At 38.1% G+C, this 22,205-nt stretch overlaps 1 long non-coding RNA gene across 1 annotated transcript; it reads left to right on the top strand.

Moving 5' to 3' along the window:
* Nucleotides 1–249: 249 nt before the first annotated feature.
* LOC122791578 lies at nt 250–21,175 on the top strand. The gene is made up of 3 exons (XR_006363170.1): nt 250–299; nt 379–494; nt 20,962–21,175. It is a non-coding gene; the product is annotated as an uncharacterized LOC122791578 (long non-coding RNA).
* The last annotated feature ends 1,030 nt before the right edge of the window (nt 21,176–22,205 follow it).

The following is a 22,205-nucleotide window of genomic DNA, read 5'->3' on the forward strand; positions in this document are numbered from 1 at the left end:
AGTGAAAACCAGCACTTCAAACAAAAATCACTCTATTCTGTCATATGTGAGACTTAATAAAAGTCACGTAAAAGGAGATTTACTCAGTAGTGTTCCTTCATTGCTTAATTATAATGCAAAATGTTATCTTTTGTCATTTACAATTTTATTATAAACTCACTTCTACAGCTTACTTGTAATTCTGACTTCTAAAAGTCTTTGTAAGTGAATTAATTACTTGGGTTACCTACTCCTTTGTACTGTTCATAGGGCTTTTTGCAGTGATTGCTCAGACTAGTGGTGTTTCATACCCACGGCTGGTAAGTGTTGCTTACTATTATATTAATACATTTCTGTGTAGCGTATGAGTTATTAAGAATCCATTTCATGTTTCTTTAGGCTGCATGTGATGACTACAATGCTAATCCAAACTGTGAAGGATTGAAACTCCATCATGTTTGTGGAACTGACGGAAACACCTACTCACATGAATGTCATCTATGCCAAGAAAACAAGTAAAAGAACTTATTCTTATTTTCTGATGTTTCGCACAATAGTGTAAAATTACATTAACTAGACATATATTATATATCCCCCTACTCTTGACACCTGGGTCGTGACTGAAAAGCATGTAAGTACCACATCACTTACCTGATTGACAAATGATAAATAAGTAAATAAATAAAAATGCATTTTATTATATAAGTGTTAGAAAAATCTCCAGTAGTATCTGCTCAGCAGAAAGCAGGTAAGTGGTTATAAAGATTAACATTAATGTTTTTGCAGAAAGCAGGTAAGTGGTTATGAAGATTAACATTATTGTTTCTGCTTAAACATTAATAAATATGGGAGGTAATGTAGGAAAACATAGCAGCATGCAAAAAAAAAAAAAATATATATATATATATATATATATATATATATACATATATCTTTTTCTTTTGGCTGTTCCCATTAGGAGTCGTCACAGAGGATCATCTGTTTCCATTTCTTCCTCTCCTCTGCATCTTGCTCTGTCACACCAACCACCTGCATGTCCTCTCTCACCACATCCATAAAACTTATCTTAGGCCTTCCTCTTTTCCTCTTATCTGGCAGCTTCATCTTTAGCATCCTTTTCCCAATAATATATCAACCTTCCTTCTGTCCATCATATCAGCTAGCTCTCTTCCTATACCAGTCATACTGCCAACATTCAAAGTTCCTACCCTCACTACCACATTCCTAATCTTTCTCCTCGCTTCCTGCCTTCAGGCATGCCTTCCCCCTCTTCTTCTCTTTCTCCTGCTTTGTCCAACAGTAGCCCAATTTCTGCCAGCACCCTGTTGGCTAACAGTACTGGTGGCAGTCGTTGTTAATTATATATATATATATATATATATATATATATATATACACATATATACACATATATATATAGTTAGTGAAGGAGATTTGCTGATGAAAAGACCAAAGATAATGTGTTACATGACTTGTATTAAATGTAGGGTATCGCCTATTATTATGCTGACAGTATAGATATAAGTATATTTATATAATATATATATATATATATATATATATATATATATATATATATATATATATATATATATATATATATATATATATATATATATATATATCTGTAAATATGTATATAGGTTTACTATCAAAATTTCAAAGACAAAATTTTTTGCCATCAAAACAATGAACTAAAATCCCGTAAATGAAAACATAATCCAGCATAAATGTTGACCATTAATCGACATACCAGACTTCCAGTTTCGAAAGTCCATATGCCCCCCCCCACTGCAAATTATATATACCAACTCCAAGATTGCACTTCAGTGAGGAAAGTGGTAAGTTCCCCTATCCTCACTGTACCACGATCTCCAGTCACAATGCTGAACTAATAATAACGAATCAAACTTTATGTTCATTATTATAAAGTTGTATTATTCCAGTTCAGCATTGTGCAACTTTGAAAACTGCCTTTCACCGACACGACATTCACACTTGAGCTTAGAAATAATGTGAGCTGCAAGAATACCTGAGGTAATCAGTCCTTTGTCTCAAATCTTGAGCACCCATCACCCTTTTCACAGGTATACAGTCTGTCTTCTGTTCTTATCATAGCATGGATGTAGTCTGTTATCACCAGTCCTGTAATATAAGATCCACATAAAACACTAAATGCAGGATAGACATTAATGTGATGATGGTAAAGTGTGCATTCACATCACTTAAGTTTGCTGTTTTGTGTATAATGTGCATCTGCCGTGGTATCAGCTGAGTGTGTTATCAGCAGTTCAGCCATTCCCATATCACATAAAATATGTGGAGGGAGTGATATGCCTTAGAAAATTCCATCCCACAGACATACCTATTTGCTGTGTATTTTCAGTATAAATATAAATCATGTATTAGCAGCAGCCTTAGCAGCACCCTAATTATGTTATATCAAATACAGTGTATAGTATCATAACAAACCAGATGACTGGAACCTATACTATGTGTGGTACAAGACTGATGGACTTTTCATAGACTATGCAAGCATGAGATGGCAGGGGAAACTAAGTCATGAGTTACTTAAAAATCTGCTGAAATATCTGACAGGTGAAATATACAATTTTGTACTAAGAAATGCAATGCAATTCTATCTGGGTGTTAGGAAACTAAGGATAGTATGCAAACAGGAAAGAACCATGTCAAAGGGTAGACCACATGACATACCCCAGGAAATTTAGGAATCATGGAACCATAGGAAGTTTAAGGTTACTGAATCCTGAAAGTATTACAACTCAGTAGTTTCCACCTTAGACAGCACTTCCTCTCTCAAGATGGGCTGTCAGGTCTAGGGTGAATGTATGAATACCTATCCAATTATCCAGGTCCTGTCTGAAGGGAAATAGTGTATTACACTACTTCATCTGAAGAGGGAGTCTAAATTGTTTGTGTCTTTCAGCTTTTCCCGGTTAGGGGTCGCCACAGTGGAACTCTGGTCCGCTAATGATTGGCAGTAGATTTTTACTTGCCGAGTTCCCGGCCCTGATGCACAGCCTTCAACAAAGGTACGCCCATTCATGCATGTCTCAACACAGAAGATGCTTCAGCTGAGAATCGAACAGGACAACGTCTTACTGTGAGGTGACAACGCTACTGCAGCACCACCACCACCACAGTCTCTGAAGAGGGAGTCTAAATAATGTAATAATAACTGAAGTGATTCAGAAAGTACAAAATGAAAACATAGCACATGAGCAGGGTGGCCTCCCCAGGGAAGATGTTTCTAGTTTCTAGAGAGAAGAAGGAAATTGCAGATATCTACATATCTGTATTATCATTTAGTCATAAATAGCTTTCACTCCTGATTAAAAAAAAATCACTTTTATTCATTTTTAATGAAAATTAACTTTCATCGTAGCAATCTTATTCAGTGTATGCAAATGCACCTGATATTTTCACATTCACCTCATAAACTGCAAAGCCAAAGTATGTGCTAAAGTTCCTGTAAGTAAGGTAAGTTTTATGACACTTTTTTTACCATATCTCTGGAATAAAATTTGAATTATTGGTAGCTACAAGTCTGAGAATCACAAATAAGGAAAACAACAATGGTACAGTGTTTGTATAAGTAGGCATGGAAAGTAATAAAGACTTAACTTTATAGTTCTTGAAAAATGAGGCAGTGGGGGCTAAGCAGAATCCACAGAAACTAGATGATTGCTATATTAGAAAAAAAAAATCTCTGGCAACTAAAAGACACATATCTGTCTGTTAAATTCTGTGTATATGTTTAACTGGGGCTGAATACGACTAGCCGTATTCACCCACACTCTGTATGTTGCTTGATGTGGAATCTGCGGCTTACAGGAACATTTTACAAACCTCTTAGCTACTGAGTGTGCATAAATGATTTAATCTCTGTTGTCAATACTTGTATTACCCCACCCTCATAGTATAGTATTATATTGCCATTGCTGAATGTATATTTATTTTAACCTCTTTACTTTTGCTCTGTAAAGTTTTCTCCAGTGTTGTGTTAAAGCCAAACAAGTGCATTTCCTTTTAGTATTCAGTGAGCTGCCTTCATCTAACTCCCTCTCCTTCCACAACCTGAGACTCCACTATCTCAGGCAATATACTTATCACCCTACTTAATTCCACACCTTCACTTCAGCTTCACTTAACCTCTCCCTCTCTCCGCTTTTGCTTTATCTAGGTTCTAGCTCCTCACATACAACCTGGGCACCTACCTTCTACATAAAACTATGATCCCCTTATACCCTGGGATCCACAACCTATATGGGGCCCTTCATCCTTGACCAGCTTCTGGACTAAAGGATTTACCAGCCCACCTACCTCAGAAACTAACGTACATTTGTATTATTATTGTATAACTGTATTTCACTGTAAACCCCAAATGGCTCGCTGCCCACCACCAGACCCCACCAACACCCAACACTGAAACATTCTGTTCTCACTCCTCCCTAGTAAGTCTGTATACTAGCTAACTTGATCACTATACCTAGCCTTAAGTTCTTAGACCCTCCCCTCACTACTGGCCGACCTGCTCTGTGTGTAAATCTAACCTTGCCTTCCTACTGCCTTTCTGGTATTGTGCTTACTACTGGTATCTGCCTTATCTCCCTGCTGCCTTCCTCAACTCCTCATTATCTACTCTGCTTAACCATACCATTTCATACCTACTCTTCTTAGCAAACATCCCCTATTTTCCATGTTATCTTTCCCTCTCCTCTGGGTCTTTCCTGCTCTCTTTTCCTCTTACATTTGCTAACCTTGGTCCCCCCTTTTATTTTTTCTTCCTATCTTTTCTCTCTGTTTTAGCTTACCTGTAGGGCCTCATGTCTTGTCTGCTCTGCTATTATTGATTGTTTCTGTTGCAAAATGTTTGGTCCAGTGTAGCCCCGCTCCATTCGCCCTCGCTACACCCGGCCTCACTCCACTCCTCTAACTTACCCCCATTCCCACCCACCCCACATCAATTACTTTTATAACAGCCCTAACCTCTCCTCCAATACCTCCTGCAACTAATTGCTCTCTGTCCACACTCCATCACCAATCAGACTTTTCCATCTTCCGTCTCTCATTAATTCCTGTCCAATCAGGTTTATCCATTTACCCTCTACCACAAACACTGCATATTCACATATCCTTCAGCTAAGCCTAACAGCCCTACTAATCCACACATCATCAGTCTATTCCCTTACACCCTCCTGACACACATAACTCACATAATTCATTGCCTACCTCCCTTCACATTCTCTAACATATCTCAATATACCTATAGCACACTACCTCTCTTTTGCCTAACCCTCAGTCTTCTTTGCTACCATACAGCAGTACACCCCCAGACCCCCCTCAATTTGCAAAGTCCTCCACATCCAATACTTCCCTAGAAACAAAAACAAATTCCTACTCAAAAATTGTATCCACTCTATACAATCCCAGCATAATATTAACCACCAAATTCAAAATACTACCTGTCTCATCTAAAACAATATACCCATCTATTACTAAATTAATGTGCTCTAATAAATTAACCCTCCTAAACCACAACAAAAAATTTAACTGCTATTTAGCCCAGTGCAGCAACATCCATCCCAATCCAGGTCCATCCACAAACCCCCCTCTCCCAAAGCCTCTACCACTAAAAACCTTCTCTTAATCACACTTAACCCATGCAGCATTTGCAACAAAACCACAGAACTCCACACATGGCTAACCCAGCACTCCCCTGACATACTAGCACTCACTGAAATATGGCTCAAGCCACACATAAAAGATACTGAACTACTCCCTCCAGGTTATAACACAATAAGAGCAGATCGTGCACATAAAGGAGTAGCTTTAATTTATCCCAATAACCTCACTCTACTTCCATATACTAAACCCATCCCTCCTTCTCTACAGTCGAAATTGTGCTAGCTTCCTTAACAATCAATAATACAAAAAACCTATGTATTGTAGTCCTATACATTCCTCCAGGGAACAGCATCCTCATATTAGAAAACATCCTATCCTGGATGTCCCAAAACATTTCCAATGAAGCCATCATCATGGGGGATACCAACATAAATTGGCAAGACCTAGATTCCAACAACTCCAGCAATTGCATTAACCTTTATGGTTTTACTCAGCTCATCTCTTCCCCAATTAGATATTCAAAAATAACACTCAAGGAACCATACTTGACTGGATCTTAGTATCAGATCCCCACAAATACACCAACTCCAGAACCCTACCATATAACTTGAGTGACCACCTACCTGCATACACCAACAGGACCATAACCCACATCTTTAGAAACCACAACTATAAAACTTCACGCAATCTGTCTAGATTTGACCAACACCAATTTAACTCTATACTAAAATCTATAAATCGGTCAATACTGAAAAGTGTACTGTTAAGCGAAGCTGTCAACCACTTCAACAAAATATTCCTAGACAGCCTCAATAGCTTAGCTCCTCTTCGCTGCAAGAGAGTAAGAATTAATCATGCCCCCTGGCTAACCAAAAACACCAAAAATCTTCTTGTAACAAGAGACAAAGCCTGGCAGAAATGGCAAAAAAATAAATAAATAACTCTAACTTCCTAAACTATAGACAAATATGCAACCAAGAAAAGAAAACAATAAGCAAAGATAAGAAACTATATTTCTCCCAACACTTAACCTCCCACAAAAACAGCCCCCAAACATTTCTGGCATACTATATCTCAGCTCCTTACCCCAGGAAACAAAAAAAATCCTTCCCCTGCTACTGATAAAACCCCATCCCAAATTGCAGAAGCCTTCAATACATACTTCATAGAGAGCATATACAATCTGCTCAATCCCTCACCCAGCTCTCAATCTCTCACTCTCCTCACAACCCCAGCCCTCCCCACTCTCCTCACAACCCCAGCCCACCCCATACTAACAAATAACACTCTCCTTCATCTTCCCATGACCCACAAGTCATACCAGAAACTCAACAAAGTACTCCACCCTTTACTCTTCAACCTGTCCCACTCAAGTTATCCATAGGTTACTTCTCAAACTAAAACTGTGCTCTCCATCTGCCAACAACCTCCCACCAGAATACTTAAAATAGCCACTGATGCCACAGCTTATCCTATCAGTATTCTTATTAACCAATCCATCTCAGAATATTACATCCCTGCCATCTGGAAAAAAATCAATAATAACCCCCCCTGCACAAAGTAGGTAAATGCTTTGATATCTCAAATTACTGTCCCATTGCTATACTCTCTCCCCTATACAAACTCTTAGAAAAATGCATACATAAGCAACTGCTTAATCACACCCTTCAAAATAATCTACTCACCCCCACCCGGCATGGTTTCAGACCCTCCCATAGTACAACCACTGCATTACTTTCCTTCACAGATACAATTAACAAAGCCAGAGATGCCAGACTACTAACATCCATTATATTTCTCGACCTATCCAAGGCCTTCGATACCATTTCCCACCCAAAACTCATGCAACAACTCTTTACTCTTGGTCTTTTTTCTTCTGCCCTTTTATGATTCAGCAACTACTTAACAGGCAGACAACAATGTTTAAAATGGCAGGGAACTCTTTCTAACTTGCCACCTAACCACACTGGAGTCCCTCAGGGGTTCATTCTCGGACCACTACTCTTTAACCTCTTTGTTAACAATCTACACAGTGCCTCACACCAAAGCTCCTTGATACAATATGCCAATGATTCTACTTTTACCTCCACCTCCAATGACATAAAACACCTCCAGCAACTAATGCAAACCTCCTTCACTTCCATAGTGACCTGGCTAAACAACTCCCAGCTCCTGCTGAACCCAAGTAAAACAAATCTCCTCCTTTTCACACCCAAAAACATCTCTACCAAATTTACAATCTTTTCTCTTAACAAAACCCAACTAGAAGTGGTCTCCCAAGCCAGATTATTAGGATTAACCATGGAAAATAAGCTTTCATTTGAACTACATATTCAAAATGCAATAAAAAAACCCCACAAATTCAAAATGCTATCCCGCCACAAAACGTTCCAGCCCCCATTCTGACAAACATCCAGGCAACCCTAAAAAACAAATTGGAATGCAGCTATAATAATATTGCCCAATTTGCTATAAATGCAACCCACAACACTCACCACTGCACAGTTCTCCAAATCTCTAACTGGCTCCAACTACCACACCTCTTACACCACCAACAACTTAATATGGCACACAAAATAATATATCAACTCCACACTTGCCCATCACTGAACTCTCTCCTCCAAACCTATCTACCCACCAGGACTCACCGATATGAAGACAAGCAACTATTAACCCTACACAGGCAAAAGAAAAAACAGGGCAATGTCTATATTCTTACACAGTAATTAAACTTTGGAATGACTTACCGTCAGGGAATAGGGCAATAGCTAACCACAAACATTTCAAACTCACACTAAAGAAACACTTCTTAGAAACAGACATCTCCACCTGCTTCAAATAAACCTAGAAACACTCTTTCTCAGTCCACCTCACCTCCAACCCTTCCTTCCACTCCCTAAATCCTTTTTTCTTTCCTCCTTTCTCCTCTATACTCCCCTCCTCTAGTCTTTAAACTACCCCTTTTTTCCTGACTAAATCCAAATCCCACTAATTTACTCCTTCCCTATTTGACCTTTGCATTCTTTTATCTTTACTCCAGATAGGTCTACCAGCACACTACCTAAATAACACTGAAAACATCTACCTCAACTAGACTAACTCACTTTAAAACCATACCACTAGCCTTCCAACTTTACAAATTAGACAAACTAACCATCTTTGGTGCCAATGATCTCTGACATTAAAACCTAAATGCTTTTATGCCATACAAGCTATCTTGTTCGCCTGCATGTATATTAACCTTGTTATCTACACTAGTCAAATGTTTTCTTTATAATTATCAAATGAAAATGTAAATGAAATGTTTTACTTTGTATCTCAAGTAAAAAATATTTACTTTGCATTTCTCTAATGTAAATGTAAATCAAATGACCATTGTACCTATGCTTTGTCAAATGTTTTACCTTATATGTTGTTAACAGTACTAGTTTGTGGAGCTTTTCTCCCCAGGCCTCCACTGAAAATGGGTTCCTGACCCAGTCCGACTTTCCCAGTCAACAAATGCCAAATAAATAAATAAATATCAGTAAAGAAATTATGACAATGAATTCTTTCTCAGAAATGTTAGTGAAGGACTGGATACGCCTTTGTAATAGGGGAGTTGGGACAATGACAGTAAATAAATTTAAGTATAAATAAGCTACACAGATACTGTGACCCTTTTCTGATGTCAGAATCCATGTTTTTATATTCACTGATTTTCATTCATAGGAAGTACTACCTCAGAGGGGTTTATATCACATCATCGAATCATCGAATCATCAAAATTCCGAATCACGTAACATCGAACACATAACATCGAAATGGAAAACATTGAAATGGAAAAAGAACAGCAACATGTGGAGTGTCCATCAAAACAAATTGCTCCATGCACGGGTAAGACCCCCTGCACCATCCACACACCCTGCCACTTAAATGTACCACTTTGGAGATCACACTTCAGTGCACTACAGTGCGGAAACATACGATTTCTGTTTCCTACAATGTAGCATGATCTTGGAGTTGGTATAATTAAGTAGCGGGGAGTGTTGGGGGTGCAGGGGGCTTGCCCCCCCTGCCTACACCCTTAATGTTTGATGTCCCCATTGGAAAGTGCCATTTGCAGCCTTTCGATGTTTTCCAGTTTCGATGTGTGTTCGATGTTACGTGATTCGGAATTTTGATGATTAGATGATATGATATAAACCCCCTCAGAGTATTGTGGGACTGCTTGTTTCAGTTAACATTCACTCCATTTAGATAAACCAAAATTTGTAGCCTTTAATTGTTTTCTTCCCTCGTAAGGGATCCCTACCACAAAAAATGACACAGTTTGCTGTTAAATTGCAAAACAAGGTCAGCAAATGAGAAAGATGAAGGAGTGCAGTGGATGCCTGAGATTAGACGTTGAGTAGCGAAATGAAAAACAAAATGCTTACACTGAAATTTGGCATGGAATACTTATGCCAAATGAAACACCAAAATCCACAGAAATAAAACAAACACACCAAACAAAATCTGGTGCCTGGACCCAAAACAACTGTTCTCAAAGTATCCAATAAAAGCCGCCAAACTTTTAAAATTCGAACACTTTAATGGCATAAAAACAATAAAACATGAGCGCTTTCATTTAAAACAGTGTTAATCTTCATCAGACATTGTATTGAACACATTTCCACTTTAAATACTAGCTACTTGCATTTGATTGGTTATGCCACATGATACTAGTTCAGTCTCATCTCTAATCATGTTGGCTTTGAAATGAAATGAGAATAAATAGAGAAAAGGTAGAGAGGCTAAATTATTATCCTCCCTCAATCGTACAAAGCTATTGTTTCAAATGACGATTTGGGGTGTGTTTGAGAATATCAGTGCTGCAATTTCTGCATTGCTGCTGATATATGATATGATTCAGAAAGAGGGCCCCAAATGGTGTTGCTCATTTTTGCAGAAATATGGTTTGGCCATTTTTGGTAGACTGGTGCTAAGCAGAAACTTTTAGGCTGAGCTGCATGGTATACGTACTTAGTTTCCATTTATTTTTTTTACTTTCTGTTGACTGCTTTATCTTACACTAAGCTGCAGCCGACTCTTGAAGCTAATTGCAAGATTTTCTAAATTACATTCCTGGTCTTTAAGGAACACAGAAGCATAGGTACAATATCAGCCCAGAGACCACTTGGACCATAAGATGCCTAGCCACATATTCCTTTATGCAGGCACAACTAAAAGTTTTTGCCACCCTTTTCAGGCAATTAATAGAAATCACCACCCAAATTAAGCAAGGCCCTATGTGTTAACCAAGGAAGAAATGTGTCTACCGATCCAATAATCAAGGCTAGACTTAAAGGTAGCAAGACAGTATTTTGTTTGACCTGTAGTGATAACTTATTCTATAGGCTGGGAATTGAAGAAGCTGTCTCTTCAGCATGTATTGTTTATTTGTCGGTGTATATTTAGGATTCTAGTGTTGATGCATGCAATGTCACTAGTTTTGCAAAGAAATAGGAGGTCAAATGGGACTGTGTCTTTCACGATTCAAAAAGTGAAACACTAGTCACCTCAGAACTGTCAGAAGGCTACTGAGTGTAAGGGAAGTCATGCTAATCTGTTGGAATAGTTGAAATAGTTAAGAGCTGTCATGCTAGTCTATCTTGATAGACCTAAACAAGTCATACTGTTTTTAAAAAGTGCATTATTGTCATTTTTCTGGATATTGCATATAAATGCTTATAAATATTTTTTGTTTAGTGCTCTTTCAGTTTTACCTATGTAAGAAATTACATTTTGTGCAAATAGTGATATATATATATATATATATATATATATATATATATATATATATACAGAGAGAGAGAGAGAATTATAACAATTTTATTATTACTTCTAATAAATAAATATATATATATATATATATATATATATATATATATATATATATATATATATATAATTATAACAATTTTGTTATTACTTCTACTTATACTGCATGTTTTTAGCATACAAATCAAAATTTAATGGTGTTTATATTTGATGAGTTTTGCAAGAATATATATTACTTTCAAAAAGGTGAATTAACAATTGGTTACTTAAATATTCAAGGGTGGATTTGTTAATTATACGTGTAATCGTACTTGTTTTTACTATTTAAGTGGTTTTAGTATGTGTTCTTGTTCTGATGAAGTCTCTCTATTTAAAGCGACAAAAGCGCTAAATAAATTTATTTTCTAGTTTTGGAATTGATTCCATTGGATTTTTTACACTAAGTATCCCTATTTTGGAAGATTGCAGTGCTTAACTTAAGTCTTTTTGTTTTTTCCAAAATTTTAAACTTATTTGTACAGATAAGTTATTATTGTGTGTGCCCATGGTTAATGGACAAGAAAGTATATTGCTGAAAAGGTTTTATGCAACAAAACACCTGTACTGCTTGTGACATCTCTTCCAGGGAATCTAGTGTACAAGTCTTGTGAAAGCTCAATACAAAAATTTAAATATCAGAGTCAAGTTAGGCCAATAAGGTTCTTCAAAAGGTAATAGATCAATTTTACATCCATTTACAGTCTCTGGCTTCCTGCAAAGGATGGGGGTAAGTGTGGGTCAGGGAAGATGCTGGACAAGATAAGAAAAACTTTTAATTTTTGCAGGTAATTACCATGGCTAGAACCTTGCTGGCCTCAAAATGGAAATCCCAGCTGATGTGTCAATCATGGACATCTGGTAAATTCTGAAAAAAACAACACAGCATTTTTTGACATAGTGTACATCTGGGAAAAGACAAATACTAAGAAATATTAATGACTATAAAAACTTTGCAGTGCACACCATGTTATAATCACATGGCTAAAATGTTTTCTCTACAACAGCCAATAAGTATGCATATATGACATGTGACTTATATTCACAGACCTCCTAATGTTTACATTTCACAAGTCACTGATGTATTTGTCTTAGTTATTGAAATATTGTGTGCCAATAATTTCATCAATATGTATACTTTAGGAATACGTGGTAATGATGTTTATTTATGAATGAGCAGAATAACATCATGGTTGTACACCACTGGGAGATGCAAGTAAGCAATTTATCACTAGCACTCATTCATATGCATGCTACTCTGCCTTCCTGTACTATGGCAGTGGAATTTGTGGTTTCTAGAATAATCACAGTCCTTGCCAATGGCTTATTAAATGGTGAGCTGTAGACAAGGGCAGTATCACTCATACAAATACATCTACTCACATCCTTTTTCTGCATGATATGCAGCGAAGTAAACATGAAAAGGAGTGTCTCACTATCACGTAACAAATGGGCTCCAACCATCATCCTTAGAAAAGTTACAAGTGTTGAATATATCTTTAAAGGATTTTGTGCATATATATATATATATATATATATATATATATATATATAAAATCTATATCTATCTATATATATATATATATATATATATATATATATATATATATATATATATATATATATATATATATATATATATATATATATATATATATATATATATATATATATATATATATATATATATACACACACACACACACACACACACACACACACACACACACACACACACACATACACACACACATACACACCTTTCATATGTGTAATGACTTTGCATTCTGAATATAGAAGCAATGGTCTGATTTAGTCTGTCACAACTATTTAATATGAAGTCATATTGTTTCTGGTACACTTATTTTCTGTAAAAACATTTACAAGCATAAAAGGCTGAGTATGATTTCAGGTTTGCACTGGTGAAGGTAAGGAATGTCAAGAAATGTATTTGAGCAATTTATTTTATTTAGTCTGACAACCAAGACATCAAGACTTTTTTCTGTGACAGAATGACATAGCAGTTCAGACACTCCTAATGGTAAATCTGATAATTAGACTCTTTTTATAGACATGGTCATGCATTTCAGGATGCAGATCTGCTGCAAGTAATATCAACATCTATTACAGTTTGCCTAGTAGCCACTGATACTGACATGCTACTGACCATGTTGTCAGAGGAGAAACGTCTTGATGTGCCATGCCGGAAAAACCTCTGCTAAGCTATAGCAAGGACAAATGATGTCATATATGACCAAGTTACTGTTCTGGCTATTAGAAAAGAACAATCCCTGAAACCGGAAGGTAAATAAACAATATTATTTGGTGGGCACCAGGAAAAACCTTTGCTGTTCTACAGCAAGGACTAGTTATGTTGCACATGATCAGGCTACTGCTCTGGCCAATGGTATGCAAGGCTCTCTAAAGCCCAAAGGTAATTGCAATAGTATTTGGTGGTACCAGAAAATCCCCTATGAATTATTGTAACGTAAAGACAAAGTAGAGTGTCTCAAACCATACAAGGTATAACAGAGTTTATTGCAGTGATGGAATGTTGAACACTCATCACCATCAATTTGTTTCATATTTGCTTAGTGAATGAAATATTTATTACAACTACAAGTAGGTTACAGATATATTTGACTGATGTTCTGACTTGGAAGGTTAGCAACCAAGACTAAAAGTATCATTGTAGCAAGTGTTGATACTGTGCTATCCTTGCAAGTCATACAAATAAAATGCTGATATCATTTTCATGCCTTTATTATAATCTTATTTACATAGGTCATTATGAATGCTAAAAACCCATTTGTAGGATTAGTTGCTTCACAGAAACCTTTGCATTGATGAAAGGGATCTGTGTTATGCAGTGTTACTTATCTTAACAATGGGATAATGTGGCTAATAATCATAGTATTGAATGTGCGTTCCTTAGACTTATCAAAAAAGATAAAGCAAAAAGGATACACCATTCTGGTACTTGTGTCATTTCTTTAACTAGTATACCAACAGCATCTCCTAAATGGTAGATCTGGTTTCTGTGGATGGGTACCAATAGAAAATGCATAGATGAAGTTACAATTTCACCGTTATGTTAAGAAAACACTGTTAGAAAATCAGCAACTATAGTCAAGAAAATCATCATATATAGAAAAGACAAGTCTTGTTTATACTTGGTTAACAACTACATTTTGAACTGAAGCCTATATTAAAATAACTTCCTAAGCACCACTGTGGCACAATTCTGAGACTGTAATATTCGATTAATCCCTGCATTGAAAAATGTGAGCACAAAGTGATATTCGGACTGTTAGACCACTTGCCTGCACTATTTTCACTATTCACAGAACATCTGCAAAATGCCTTCTAGTGAATATTGACATTTCTCATAGTCCTACAATGCCTGGATTGTCTCCTTCCACTGAGATGACAAGAACAATCTCATAATAATTGAATTAAGCCTACACACTGCCTTAATACCACAGATGGAGACACAGTCCATAACTAGGCATTCAACATCTGCCTCACTGTACACACTGCCTTGATACCACAGATGGAAACACAGTCCATAACTAGGCATTCAACATCTGCTGCACTGTACACATTGTCTTAATACTGCAGATGAAAGCACAGTCCCAAACTAGGCATTCAACAGCTTCCTCACTATACACACTGCCTTGATGCCGCAGATGGAAAGACAGTCCCTAACTAGGTATTCAACATCTGCCTCACTGTACACACTGCCTTAATACCGCAGATGGAGATATAGTCCCTAACTAGGCATTCAACATCTGCTTCACTGAACACACTGCCTTGATACTGCAGATGGAAACACAGTCCCTACCTAGGCATTCAACATCTGCCACACTGTACACACTGCCTTAATACCGCAGATGGAGATACAGTCCGTAACTAGACATTCAACATCTGCATCACTGTATACACTGCCTAGATACCGCAGATGGAGACACAGCCCCTAACTAAGCATTCAATATCTGCTGCACTGTACACATTGTCTTAATACCGCAGATGAAAGCACAGTCCCTAACTAGGTATTCAACATCTGCCTCACTGTACACACTCTCTTGATATTGCAGATGGAAACACGGTCCTTAACTAGGCATTCAACATCTGCCACACTGTACACACTGCCTAGATACCGCAGATGGAAACAGAGTCCCAATCTAGGCATTCAAAATCTGCCACACTGTACACACTGCCTTAATACCGCAGATGGAGATATAGTCCCTAACTAGACATTCAACATCTGCCTCACTGTATACACTGCCTAGATACCGCACATGGAAACAGAGTCCCAATCTAGGTATTCAAAATCTGCCACACTGTACACACTGCCTTAATACCACAGATGGAAACACAGTCCCTAACTAGGCATTCAACATCTGCCTCACTGTACACACTGCCTTGATACTACAGATGGAAAGACAGTCACTAACTAGGCATTCAACATCTGCCTCACTATACACAATGCCTTAATACCTCAAATGGAGACACAGTCCCTAACATGGCTTTCAACATCGGCTTCACTGTACACAATGCCTTAATACCACAGATGGAGACACAGTCCCTAACCTGGCATTCAACATCGGCCTCACTGGGAAGTTTATTATTGATGTTTGCCTGAAGGACAACCTCTCTCTCTGTTCCTAGTGATTTTAAATAGTAGTGAAACAATGACATTATCTACTGCCATGATCCTTGTCCACATAATAATAGCTAATAGCATAAATGATTAGTTGCAGTTCTTGAAATGGCACACACATTGTCTTTTCCCTTGGCTTAATGGGTTAATACTTGCACAATCACTGAAACATGGGTTAGCAATTGATGTAAAATATTAAGAAAATATCAGAAACCCAGTGCCTAATGCATTCATGTGATGTGAATTTTCCTGCACTGAAAACATATCATTAACCCAGTGCCTAATACATTTACATGATGTAGATTTTCTCACCAACAGGACATTATGGGTCAGCTTATTTTCATACTTACTGCCACATAGTCTTAAATATGCCCCTGGCATTAAATCAGAATGCTGCATTACAGATAATAAAACTAGATGCACCCTGTGTGCATCCATAGTAGTGGATAACACATTGTGCAGCTGTAAAACTAAGTATGGTTTTAACAAGTATCCTTCAGAAGTCCTTATATAAATTAATGATAAGATCTTGCATTACCATAACATGTTTTTACATCCTGTTCTAGTTTCCAGATGTAGGTTTAAATCTTAACATTCGTTTTCCTTCTGAAAGGAGGTTGACAACTTCCTTGAAATGGTCATAGTAACCTGCTAGTAGTACTATTGTTTCTTACATCCTACCACCCAATGCTACAACCTGTGAGAGATGCACTTATATAGCCAAACTGGAAGCAAAGCTCTCTTCACCTAAGAATGGACTAGACAGTCAAGAGGAGAAGGTAAACACTTGTACAACACCACACTCAGCACATAGTCCCTCAAAACCTACACCACCAAAACACACAGATAGAAACACAAAACACACACCTACATTCATGGTGGCCCTCAGTAAAAACCTGCCCAAGCAACAGGGACCTCCAAAGCAGCAACACAAGCAATCTCCACCCCCCAACACAACCCAAATGACACATAGCCCACAAACTCAGTGTGCCACTCAACCACAGCCCATAAAGCATAACAACGTACCCAACACTCTAGTCATATGTGACTCTATAGTCAGGCACACTGATGTTCCACTCACCAGGCTAAACAAGGAGAAAGTTACTGTCAGCTGCCTGTCAGGTGCCAGGATCTGCCACATAACACATGCACTCAGGTCACTCCACAGCAAGTACAAATATGACTCTGTCATTGTCCATGTTGGTGTGAATGACCTGAGATGTACCTCCTTGGACTACATGAAAAGGGACATGGAGGAGCTGTCCGATTGTGTAGCCCAGGCAGGTATGACCCTAGCTCTGAGTATCATCCTGCCATCACCCAAAATGATACCACAATACAAGGACAAAATGATTGACTTCAACAAATGGCTAAGCTTCTGGTGTCATTCTAAGGGGATCCAGTATCTGTCTGCCTGGGATGACATGATCGACAAACCACAATGCTTTGCCAATGGTGGCCTGTACCTGTCACCCCTGGGATTCTGGATACTGGCTAAGGCTCTAGCCACCTCTGTAGTGCCTTTTTTAGGCAAGGTTCAAATGACAAATTCACCACCGTAACAGGTACAGGCAAGAAGAATCTGTGGGTATTGCTACTCAATGCTAGAAGTCGAAACCTCAAAATGCACTCACTCGAGGCACTCCTTAAAATGGAGAACATCTACATCTGTGCAGTGACAGAGACCTGGTTCAAGGCTCCAGAGAGTACCCCTGCATTACCAGGCTATAATTCATACCACACCTTTCGGCCACCTAACCTGGACTGAAAAACTAAAGGCAGAGGTGTGTCCATATTCATTAAGGATATCCACACCTCCAGGCTAGTTGCTCAGCATAATGCATCCGAGATTATCCAAGTGCAACTATCTCTGGGCAAGACCACAATCCAAATTGTAGCTTGCTACAGATCCCCCACCATGACCCAGGATTCCCACTCCTCATTTCTTAATACACTGGAAAATATTAGGGTACAACCTAACACCCTAATAATGGGTGATTTCAACTAACCTACCATTAACTGGGAAAACTACTCATGTACCAACTCTTGTGCTCAACGTTTTCTGGAATTCATAAATTCCAATGCCATGGATCAACTTATCCACACCCCCACCAGGGGCAGCAATATCCTAGACCTGGTTATTACCAACATGTGCAACTGGTGCTCCACACCAGAGGTCAATTCCTCGTTGGTCAGATCCGACCACAAGCTAATCACCCTAGACATCCACATCCCTCCCCCACCCCCCACCCCCATTAGGGAAACCACAGTAAAAAGTTCTCCAAAGCCAACTTCACGCTTCTTAAGACAGAAGTGGCAAACTTCACGACACCCATGCTGACAGACAATAGAGGTATGACTGCTGAATCCTACACAAATGCACTTTATAAGCACTTACACAAGTGCATGGATCATGCAATCCCTAACAGAACCAAGATGCTATCCTCCAAAAAAGGAAGCCAATCTGGTGGTCCCCTGCCATAAACAAACTCTACAACAGAAGAAAGAAATTGTTGCAAAAAAGAGTAAAATCTCATGATTGGAGAAACTCCCTGGTCAGCCTCAGTAAGAAGCTGAGATCCCTCATAAAATCCTCCAAAGCTAATTATGAAAACAAAATCGCCACTGACTTTAAAGACAACCACAAAGCATTCTATAGCTATGTCAAGAATCTAAATGGGAACACTCAGATCTGCTCTGAGGTACAGCACAATGGCACTAAATATACAGAACCAACTGATATTGCCAACATCCTGGCAGATAGGTTCAGTGCTAACTTTACCCCCCCTGTCATCCCCTAAAGGGCCCATCTCTATACCAGAAGAATGCAAAGTTTCTGTAATCACGGCTGCACAGGTAAAAAACACACTATCCAAAGCTAAGAACACAGCATCCATGGGACCTGACAACATCCCAGGCTGTGTTCTACATGAATTACAGAGCGAACCGGCTCCCCACCTAAGTACCATGTTCAATCATAGCCTCACCTCAGGCTATGTGCCCACTGAATGGTGCACAGCAACAGTTATCCCACTCCACAAAGGGGGAGCCACCACAGACCCCAGAAACTACCGCCCCATTAGCCTAACGAGCATATTCTGCAAGACTATACAACGTATCATTATGGAACTTATAAACAATGACATTGGTAATCTCCAAACTCAGGACCCCACCCAGTTCAGGTTTATAAAAGGCAGATCATGTCTCCTAAACCTGATAGACCTCTTTGAAGCAGTCACCAAAGCCGTAGATGAGGGTAAGGTGGTTCACACAGCTTATCTAGATCTTGCCAAGGCTTTTGATACCATCCCCCACTCTGGAATTATAGATAAACTCACTAAACTAGGTATAAATCCCTATGTCACAAGACGGGTTGCCAAATGGCTCACTGACAGAACCCACACTGTGAAAGTAGCAGACTCCAAATCCAATTTCAGGCCAGTGACAAGTGGAGTACCACAGGGTTCAGTCCTGGGTACTCTCCTGTTTGGTATCTACTTCTCTGAAGTACAGGCCAACACAGAAGGTCTTTGGCTAATGAAGTTCGCAGATGATTGCAAACTAGGAGCCATAATCAAAACACCAAAAGATGTGGACATCCTACAAAAGGGCCTCGCTGAGACAGATGCCTGGTGTCAAAGCCATGGCCTCAAGCTCAATGCCAAAAAGTGTATTGTCATCCCTTTTGGTAAAAACTCTGTACCCATGGACTACCACATAGGCGGTAGTCTACTTAACACTGAAAGTGTGATAAGAGACCTTGGGACACAGGTGGACAGTAGTCTCTCCTTTGATAATAACATTGCCACAGTAGTCAGGAAATCTTTCTACGTGGCACACCTCATCCCAAAAGATTTCTCATCCAGGAAAAAAGAGGTCACTGTTCCCCTCTACTCATTACTCATTAGACCCATTATAGAATATAATGGCCCTTTTGGTATGTACCTCACAAGACATCTACAACAACTGGAAAGGCCACAGAAATACCTCATAAAGTGGATTAACGGCCTCAAACAGATGCCCTATGCAGACCGTCTAAAAAAACTGCAGCTTTACTCCGTCGCATATTGCCTACTCAGAAGTGATCTCTGCCTAACACACAAAGCTATGTCAAACCCAGAGCTTTTAGACATGCTCCACTTAAAGAAATCCCAATCCCTATGAGCTACACGCTGTAGGGACCTAAACCTTGTCACCACAATAAACAGAACATGCTGGAGGGATAGATTCCTGTCCCAGAGACTTCCCATACTCTGGAACAAACTATCTATCTATATCAAACAAAGCTCCTCATTAGCAATCTTCAATAAAAATCTTGATGATTGGATGGGAGATAGGATATTCACCCCAGGGATCACTTCTGAGTCTCTGCTCGACAGTGGCACAGGAAAATAATTTTTCAAATGGTGGCCCTAGTCCAATAGCCTAGTACCTACCTATGAACCTATGAACATGACATTTATCTTTAAGCTTGGTAAAGTAAATGGTCATGGTTCCATTATTATTTGGAGTGCGCCAGTATCAGAAAACGTTTTCATAACTGATATGTTTGTTTCAAATATAAAGCAATGACACTAAGCTATTTGTCCACATTTACTTAATCTGCTCCAGATGAACAGTAAACCTGTTGAAACAGATTCAGTATGAACAAATGTAGTTTTGATGACTGTAACTTTGTATAGTGAATCATTTTTTATACTGAAGCTATGGTTCAGAACATAACTTTTTGGTTACCTGAAATTATCCTTTAGTTGGAATTTAAAAAATGCTATTTGAAAGTATGTAGGTATAACAGAAATACAATGACTCTTTTGTTTTATGTTTTATTACAGATTCAAACCAACTCCAACAAGCATTGCAAAAGATGAAAAATGCTGAAACAGAAACATACCTTGCATTTCCTATATCTTGCTGAAAATGTGCTTTCCAGCTATCATTGTTGTGTGTTGCAGGCACACAAAAATCTCAAAATTTGCAGTAGAAATTAAATATAATAAATGTCTAAAATTAGTTTAAAGCACTTATATCTGCAATGAATAAAGATACTAGACCACTTTAAACTATTTTATCTTCTTTTTGTGGATGTCAGTGAAAGAAAGAGAGAATATGCATTGTAAACTCTAAATTGCTTATTTATACTATACTTCATATTTCTGAAATTGCATGTCTACTCAGTTAAATTACTCTGATTTAAAAACACCATCTCATGATGGGAAAAAGAAAGCAAAATGTCTCCAAAGAGTAGCATAGATTACCTAATTGGAAATATCATACGGATAAATAAATGTGTGAACAAAAGTTCCTTACACATCCCATTTTCCAAGGTATCATAGGAAATGTGTAAACCATCCATGAGGGATAAAAATGTTTCAGTACCATGGCTAAAATACAGTCAAGTTACTATGCCAGAGTCACAGCCAGTGTTCAGAATGTTTGAAATAGGTACTTTCATTTTATAAGGTAGCCATGTAGGTTTAAACACATAAAAGGGTTTTTCTGCTTAATATATGCCTAAAAAGTACAGGATTTATAACAAAAATCATGACACAGCAACTTTTTTTTACTTATTGTTTGACATTAAATCTTAAGAAAATATAGTTTGCATTTAACTCCCAATACCTTATAAATGCAGATATTCGTATTACCCTGGGGTAAGGGTATAAACAGAATCAGTTTACAAAGTTGTAACTTTGATATAGAATAGCTAAACATCAAAGCATAAATCTTTGAGGGTTGAATAATATTTCATATATTCAGTGCAGCACACCTTTAAGCACATTTTTTTTTAATTAATGAAATTGTACAATGTGGAATTTGAAAGTAACATCATACTGGAGTGGTTAAAAAGCCAAGTTATATGTATATATATATATATATATATATATATATATATATATATATATATATATGTGTGTGTGTGTGTGTGTGTGTGTGTGTGTGTGTATGAGAGGAGTTCTGGTATTGTACGAGGAAGTCAGGAGTGTCAGAGAAGTATGTAAGAGTGGTACAAGATATGTACGAGGGTAGTGTGATAGCGGTGAGGTCTGCGGTGAGAGTGACGGATGTGTTTAAGGTG

Source organism: Protopterus annectens, chromosome 17.part0 (genome assembly GCF_019279795.1).
Source record: "Protopterus annectens isolate FY-2018-M chromosome 17.part0, PAN1.0, whole genome shotgun sequence".
NCBI lineage: Eukaryota > Metazoa > Chordata > Ceratodontiformes > Protopteridae > Protopterus > Protopterus annectens.